The sequence below is a fragment of the Sus scrofa genome, chromosome 8, assembly GCF_000003025.6.
Source record: "Sus scrofa isolate TJ Tabasco breed Duroc chromosome 8, Sscrofa11.1, whole genome shotgun sequence".
In the NCBI taxonomy this organism is placed as follows: domain Eukaryota; kingdom Metazoa; phylum Chordata; class Mammalia; order Artiodactyla; family Suidae; genus Sus; species Sus scrofa.
The window spans coordinates 135,863,289-135,871,292 of record NC_010450.4 but is presented as its reverse complement, the minus strand read 5'-3'; positions in this window follow the sequence as shown (position 1 = coordinate 135,871,292).

Genomic DNA, 8,004 nt, shown 5'->3' with positions numbered 1-8,004 from the left:
CCTGATGCTAAGGGAAGCTTCCACTTCAGTCGAGGAAGCAAGACCAGTAACACCATCAACGCGCTGACACGTCTACTGAAGCCACGCATGTCGGGGCGGAGAAGAAAGGCAGGAAAGACGAGCAACCCCAGCGCCAGCCACCGAGGCGGCTGTCCGCGGGAACGTGTGCGATGGGAAGGGGCTTCCTTAGAAACCAAATGGACCTCAACAGGCCCAGGCAGTCCAGGAACAGCCCGCGCCCGCGCACGGGTGTGCCAGCGCCTCGGAAGCCCTTTATTTCAATCCTCGCAACAGCCCTGCGGTAGGTTCCGTTTTGCAGCCGAGAAAACGGAAGCCCACGTTCTCTCACGTTCTCTCGCTCGCCCGTCCGTCAGGCTCATCCGACGAGGAGGAGGGAAGACACTGCTTGCTGCGGGGGGGAGAAGGCGCCCTCGACCTCGGGGACCCAGTCACGCGCTCATCCGTCCCTGGTTGGCGTCAGCGTCCGCTGTCCAGGGGGCTTTTATTCACTCCCAGGGTTGCCTGGTCCAGCCACGACCCCCCTTCCGAACTGCAACCCATTGTCCACCTGTCTCCTGGCAACATCCACGCGGTCAGCATGCAAACACTTCAAGTTTGAAACCCACTGAACATAGTAAACGGGAATTTTTAAAACGTCTCCTAAATACAATGTCCCGCACATTCTAATCAATCTGAAAAGAATTATTTCACCTTGCTTTGAAGATCCATACCTCACTGCAGAATCTCGGCAGAACCGCAATTGTTTAATTCCAACCTGCTATTTAGGTGAATCCAAGCTGGTTACAGAAAATGAGGTCATGGGGCGAGGGGAGCTGCTGGGCGGCACAGCACGCCCCACCGCGACCGCAGCCTCTCGGCAGGCCGGCACCGAGCGCCACCGTCCTGATGGGGTCCTCAAGGGACAGGAGCGCAGGGGCCGTAACAGTGAAGCCACGCCGTCAGGCTTTGCTGTGTTTACACTGAGCCCCAGCACCTCGGCGCACAGGACGGCCCTTCTGCACAGCTAATTCAGTTTGCCATTGTTCGGGAAAATGTTGAAGTCCACACAGTTAGTAAATGCATTCCCAGCGCTTTCAGCAGTCTCACTACAGTGTGACAGCAAGCCCAGGAGAGGCCAAAGACGGAATATCCCCACAGAGAACCTTCCTCCTAACACCCCTTCCCATGAACCTGCTGGAGAAAACTGGAAATTGCGCTTTTTCCTTCCATCACATTGAGTGACTTTTCAACCTGTAACGCTATTTAACCAGTAGCGGATAGCTAACTTTTCTTCCCCCCCCCCCGCCCCCCGCTTTTTTTTTGGCAGCAGTGGCACACAGCAGTTCCCAGATGGGGGACTGAACCCGAGCCAAGCAGTGAAAGGACCAAATCCTGACCACCAGACCAGGCAATTCTCCATGCGTAGCTAACTTTCCAAAGAATCTCGTCACTTAAAATTGTCATTTTAAACAGGACAGTAGTTGTCTTACCTTCTCAACTAAGAAAATAAGACCTATGTTGTTTCAAGGAATTCATCCAAAGGGGGAAATTTTAAATTTGGAAAAAAAAAAAGACAGTGCAAAAATGACATGAGTGCTGTAAGAGTTTAATTATAAGACAAAAGCACTACATTATAATTTGAACATGAGTAATCTTTCAGGAAATAAAGTTTAGTGCAAATCAAAACCCCATTAAAGCCCACTATGAATTTCAATATGAAGACTCTACAAGTAGGCTTCTAGAACTAGAAACACTTGCTTCCAACCGAATTGGCTTGGGGAGAGTATCTTGAAAAAGTCAAATGGTACAGAGAACATCATTAGTTTAAAATCAAGTCAACCAGGTTCTTAAAAAAGACATGCTGATAGGTCTTAATACATAAACTAATTGATTAGTAGTAGCATGCTTTATCAATGACTGTAGAAGCAATTTACAATAAATTTCTGAGCATTTCAAATTTTTCTTTATTGCCTTAGCCAATCTTAACTACACTGATAATATAATCAAAAAGCCATTTCCCAATTTTTATTTTTAAAAGGACTCCACTTTATCAGTCTGAGATGGGCAAATATTTTCTAAAAATGTGATTAAGCCCGGTGTAATCCAAGGCCATCCATACAACAAAAAAGGGGCAATTATATGGTTCTTTTTCCCAAGTTTTTATTCAAAGCATAGCTTCCATGACATTTTAAATGTCACATTTAGATACTGATATTAACAGACCTCTTAAGTTTCTTCCAATACTTTATTTTTAAGGGAAACTAAAATGCCAGGAAAAGTAAAGTTCCTTTCAAATTAAACAGAATACAGGCTACACAAATAAAATGTATACCAACTCATCTTAAAATATCTCCCAACAGCAAGCAACTTTTCTCAAAATAGAATCTAATAACCTCGATTATCAATGTTTAATGAATTAGTACCTCTCCTACTGTCTGTCTGTACTTTAACGACTTTCTTAAGAATTCCTCCCATGACAACTAAAATAACTTGGACTGGACTGCTGTAACAAGGAACCCTGGGCTTACTTCGGATCTCATCTCTGCAAAGTATCTAACCGTCTTTAAGGAGTACAGTAACTCTGTTAAGTCCTTTTTTCATGCCCTTTAAGCACCTTTCTGTCCTGCCAAATGACCTGCCTTTACAAGGTTTACTGGGGAGGATAGACTATTTAGCAGTTACCCCACTGCTGTTTCCCTAAATTACATAGCCCCTTGGGTCCCCCAGGTCTTTACCCAAAGCTACTATACCACAGCTATTTCATGAGACTGTTGGAATTACATATTTCCATGAGATTCTAAAAGATGGTAGAGACAACAGGGCAATGTATAACTAGCCCACCTCAAGACCCCAGACTAAATACATTTCAAACAGAGCTGCGGATTACCAATTCATAACGGAGTGGGTGACGGAGATCAGCCACAAACCAGAAGGGGCGACATGCAGGTAAGAGGCATGAACTGCTCTGAAGAATTTAGTGACAGCTTACCCACCACCTCCCTTGATACACAAGTGCTCGTGGTCATCCTGTACACTCATTAGAATGCTAATTTCTTCTTTCAAGCTAGACTTAGGGTCCATGATTAAAATGCTCGAGAGGTTTAAGTTTTATGAAACATGCACCTTTGTTTCTACATTAAAAACGAAAAGTCCTTAGGAACCAGCAGGCTCAATACTAACCACTTAAAGCCACACTCTTTAAAACCTTAGTGTAGGGAGTTCCCATCGTGGCTCAGCGCTAAGAACCCATCCATGAGGATGCATGTTCAACCCCTGGCCTCACTCAGTGGGTTAAAAGGATCCGGTGCTGCCATACCTGTAATGTAGGTCACAGATGTGGCTTGGATCTCATGCTGTGGCCGTGGCGTAGGCCAGCAGCTGCAGCTATGATTCAAGCCCTAGCCTGGGAACCTCCATATGCCACAGGTGCAGCCGGCAAAAGAACACAAAAAAAAAAAAAAAAAAAAAAAAAAAAATTAATGTAGCTAAAATAACTTGGGATGTGTGAAATACAGAATCCCAAACAATGCTAAGTGATTCTGATGTAAATGGCCTGCAGGTTTCTTTGAAATACTAGATTATAATCAGCCCTTCCCCAGCTTTCCAAATTACAGGCAACTGACAGCAATGCACAGCCCAAACGAACCGAATTTGCACAACTGGGCATTCATCTTGCTAGAATCATTTTACTTGTGCAAATTTTCAGACTAGACTCCTAAATATGGCCAGTGGTGAAGAAAGGATAAAGTATGCATTCTTTCCAACGCTGTCAAAAGCAAGCAGTAAAAATCAGTCTTTATGAGTCCAAGTTCCCCCTTGATCAATGGTGCGTGGATAAATTACACTACTAGGTAAACTGAATCCAAAGCAAATGACTGAAATACATCGAGTGTATCCATTATGCATGGAATCTTGATTTTGACATTTGAGATTAATCTTTAGACTCCAAACTGAATAAACTCATTACAAATTTCAGGACCAACACATTGTGATGGACAGTGGGTTCAGTGCTGGTTTCGAAGTTAACAACACCTCAAGGCCATAAACAAAGTACTTTTAAATGACGTCAAAGAACTTTCCCAAGCAATAAAGTCACATACCGTATAGAACACAGAGGCCTAATCATCAGATGCTAATGGTATTGGTGAACCTACCTTTCAAAATCATCTCAGTATCAATGGCAATGGGACAGATGTCCACATGCTACATTCTAACACATACAGAAAAGAACAATGAAGCAACTGCCGTCTCAATGTGGAAAAAGTGGTAATGAGACCTGCAACCTCATAAAACACAATGAAGGTCAGAAAAAGAAAAAAAGAGGAGCCCCAGAGCCCCAGAAAAAAGAGATTAACTCACCTGGTAGCAGACATCTAGCAGATCAAAAGGTGTCGAAATCTGAATTCGGACAAAAGACCTAGAAAGTGGAACTGGGAGCTCTAACAGGGTCTACAAAACTGAGAGAACAAAAATCAAAGCTACCTAACACTGTCCAATAGGTAAACAGAAACCAGTTCTGTAACAAACTAGCAAACCGTTTGTGAACTTTACTTTGCTGGCCAAATCCTATAAGGGTACTGATCTACTTATATTTTCATCTGCCTGCCCCATTTTGTTCCCCCAGATCTTCCATCACCAACCATCCCCACACATAAAAAGTCTGTTTATAAGTAAACTGTATCACTTCTAGTTCCTTTTGAAATTCTACTAAAACCCAGTACTGTACAAAAAAAAAGTGGAGGGGGCAGCAACACAAAAAACCCTAAGGACCAACATGGAAGAGGAAACTACAAAACTGTGGAAGCTGCAAAGCTTCCACACAAATGGCAACTAAGCAGACAAGAAAACTGAATAGTCAAGAGTGTCATCAGTAAGATACTTCAGATTGTATCACAGAACCCCTAAGGCTTATTTGCAATTGGCAGCCCAGGTATCTTTGGAAACAGGGTAAAAGGGACTAAAAGAGGATTGGTTCAGACAGTTTGACAAACAGTTAAACCCAGAGATCCTATCTGCACTGCTGGACAACTCAACTCCCCAATCCTGGTAGAAACTTGTCTGAAGCAGGTAAGAGAGGGGGAGCTTTGGACTAAACAGGCATACAGTGCTAAGAAAGAAAGTAGTTTACTTTTTCAGAACCCTCGGCTTTCTCCCTCTCCTGGGATCCCAGGACACTGGCAGCCAGGTCTTTTACACCCTTCAGGCAGCAGAGTGGAAAAAGACTTCTCTGGTGAACCTGATCGGCTCCAGGAAGGAAAAAAGCAAAGATGTACCAAGGGGCTCCTCAGTAAAGTGACTCAGCCCCCACCTCGTGAACCACGTGGTTGCCAAGCCCCCAGCCCTCAGCCCCACACATTCACTACCACCTCGATTTTCAAACGCTCTTCGCCAAAGAAAAACGAGAGCTCCACTCCTACGTATGAGCCAAAGATGACCAAACATGCAAGGAGGATGAAAGGCAGAGGCCAAGACAACAGGAAAGAAAAGCATCTTAAAGGAAACAAGTTTCTGAAGCTACTGTCACTAACATTAGAGATGAAGAAAAGATAACCCATCCATGTAAGAACCGGCTGCTGCTTGTAACAGACTGGAAGGAGAGGTCGGGCTTAGAAACCAGATGACTGAAATTTAAAACCTTAAAAAAAAAAAAAAAATTGAAAGAGTAAGTTACAAAAATCAAAGTATTAATAGCCTGTGATGGAAAACAGATGCCAAGAGCTCACCCCCAAATAACAATTCCAAAGAACAGCAAGACTGATGCTGAAGGGCATGAGGAGAGAACCGACTCAACACTTTCCAGGATCGAAGAATAGCATGCTTATACAATTACGGGACCTACTGAGCACCCAGCACAATGGATGAAACAAACCCAAGACAGTCGAGAAATCTGCGAAAACTCTGGCAAAACCCTAAGCGATTTCACACAAATGATCAAGAATCAAAACAGCATCAAATTTCTTCACTAAACCAGGAATTCCCTATCAGGCCTATCTAGTAATTTGTTTACAAAGAGGGACTAGACCTTTGTGGATGGGAAGGCCTCAGAGGCAGGGAGACGGGGCTACACCAAAGCCAGCCCTGGGAGGAAGAACCTGAATTGACTGGAGAAGCCCCCAGAGCGATGGCAAAGCCCCAGCTCAAGTTAGTCAACAATTCTAAAGGGCAAGGAGTTCCGCTCGAAACATAGAAGCCCTAAGAAAAACCCGAGGCTGGCAGCTGGATTGCATACAGGGAGTTTTTCCATTCTGCACAAGTCTGGAAGTAAATTAGAGCCCAGTATCAGAAAAATACTCATCTGGGTCAAGAAACAATGCCTGAAATGGATCTGAGGATAGCACCTCAGATGTGACGCTGACTATATGGAGAAGCATAGTATAAAACGAGGAGTTGTTCATCCTCAAACTGTGTGCAAGTAAAACTCATAAAATGCCAAGTGGGACTCTATCACCCTATCTTTCATCTCCAAGTCTCCCAAATCGTGAGACAGGTTAACATTTTAACATTACAACAAAGAATCAAAGTTAACTTGATAGCTTCATATTGACCAATCTAAACAAACCTTTTTTTTTTTTTTTACCACCCTGTGGCACATGGACTCCCCCCACCAGGGATCAGACCCATGCCCCAGCTGCAGCCACACCAGATTATCTAACTCACTGCACCAGGCTGGGGAATCAAACCCGTGCCTCACTGATGCCACCAATCCTGTCACATGACAGCAGGAACTCCCAAATTTCACTTTGTAAAACCTTTTTAATCCAGTTTTAATTCTATTTTTTTAAAAGACTTTGATGTGAAACATTTACATAAAACAGTACTGCTTAACAATCCCAAAACAAATTCACTAAGATTAGGGGTCTTTTCAACTTTTTCTGTAAAGGGTCAGTCAGATAGTAAATCCTTGAAGCTTTGCAGTTCTCTGTCAATCTGCTGTAGTGCAGAAACAGCCATAAAGAAATGGAAACAAATAAGCCTAGCTGTGTTCCAATACTGTTAATAACAACAGGCTGCAGGTGCTGCTTAATTTATTTGGTTTTGTTTGCTTCTTAGGGCCGAACCTGTGGCATATGGAGGTTCCCAGGCTAGGGGTCAAACTGGAGCTGTAGTTGCTGGCCTACACCACAGTCACAGCCAACACAGGATCCAAGCCGCATCTGCGACCTACACCAGATGCAGCACTGGATCCTTAACCCACTGAGCCAGGATGGGCACTCCCTGCAGGTGCTCAATTTTGATACAAGTTTAACTTCAGTAACACTAAATTCTGTTCACTAAAACCCAAGCCTCATTGGAGGCTTTTTTTTTTTTTTTTTGCTTTTTTGCTTTTTAGGGCCGCACCCGCGGCACATGCAAGTTCCCAGGCTAGAGGTCCAATCAGAGCTGCAGCTGCCGGCCTACATCACAGCCACAGCAACTTGGGATCTGAGCCTCGTCTGTGACCTACATACACCACAGCTCCACAGCTCCCAGCAGCGCCAGATCCCCGACCCACTGAAAGGCCAGGGATTGAACCTGCATCCTCATGAATCCTAGTCAGGTTTGTTAACCGCTGAACCAGTGTTAACTCCTGGAGGTTAATTCTTAAATCCACAAGAGAAGGCGTACGTATGCACACGCCAGCGCGCGAGCGAGGGCGCGCACGCACGCACACACACACACACACCCCCACTTCACTCTACTATAGAATTATCAGGCCATTTCTCATCTATAGTGTACTTTTTTCCAGCTTACTGTTCTCAGCAGCCTGGCTGGACTGAGTCAACTAGTCAGGGTCTTAAATTTAACTTATTAACATTCACCTCAGTAATAACTGCAGAGGATTTTCCAAGATTATGGGACTCAATTCCCTGAATGCTATTAATAGATACTAAAAGCCTTCCAACTGTAAGTTTATCAATTTCCACATTTTTACAAATACAACAAATGACAGCAAAAAGAACATTCAAACCTAATCCTAAGGCCATCAACTGATCTCCCAGCTACACGTCCTTAGAATCACTCAGA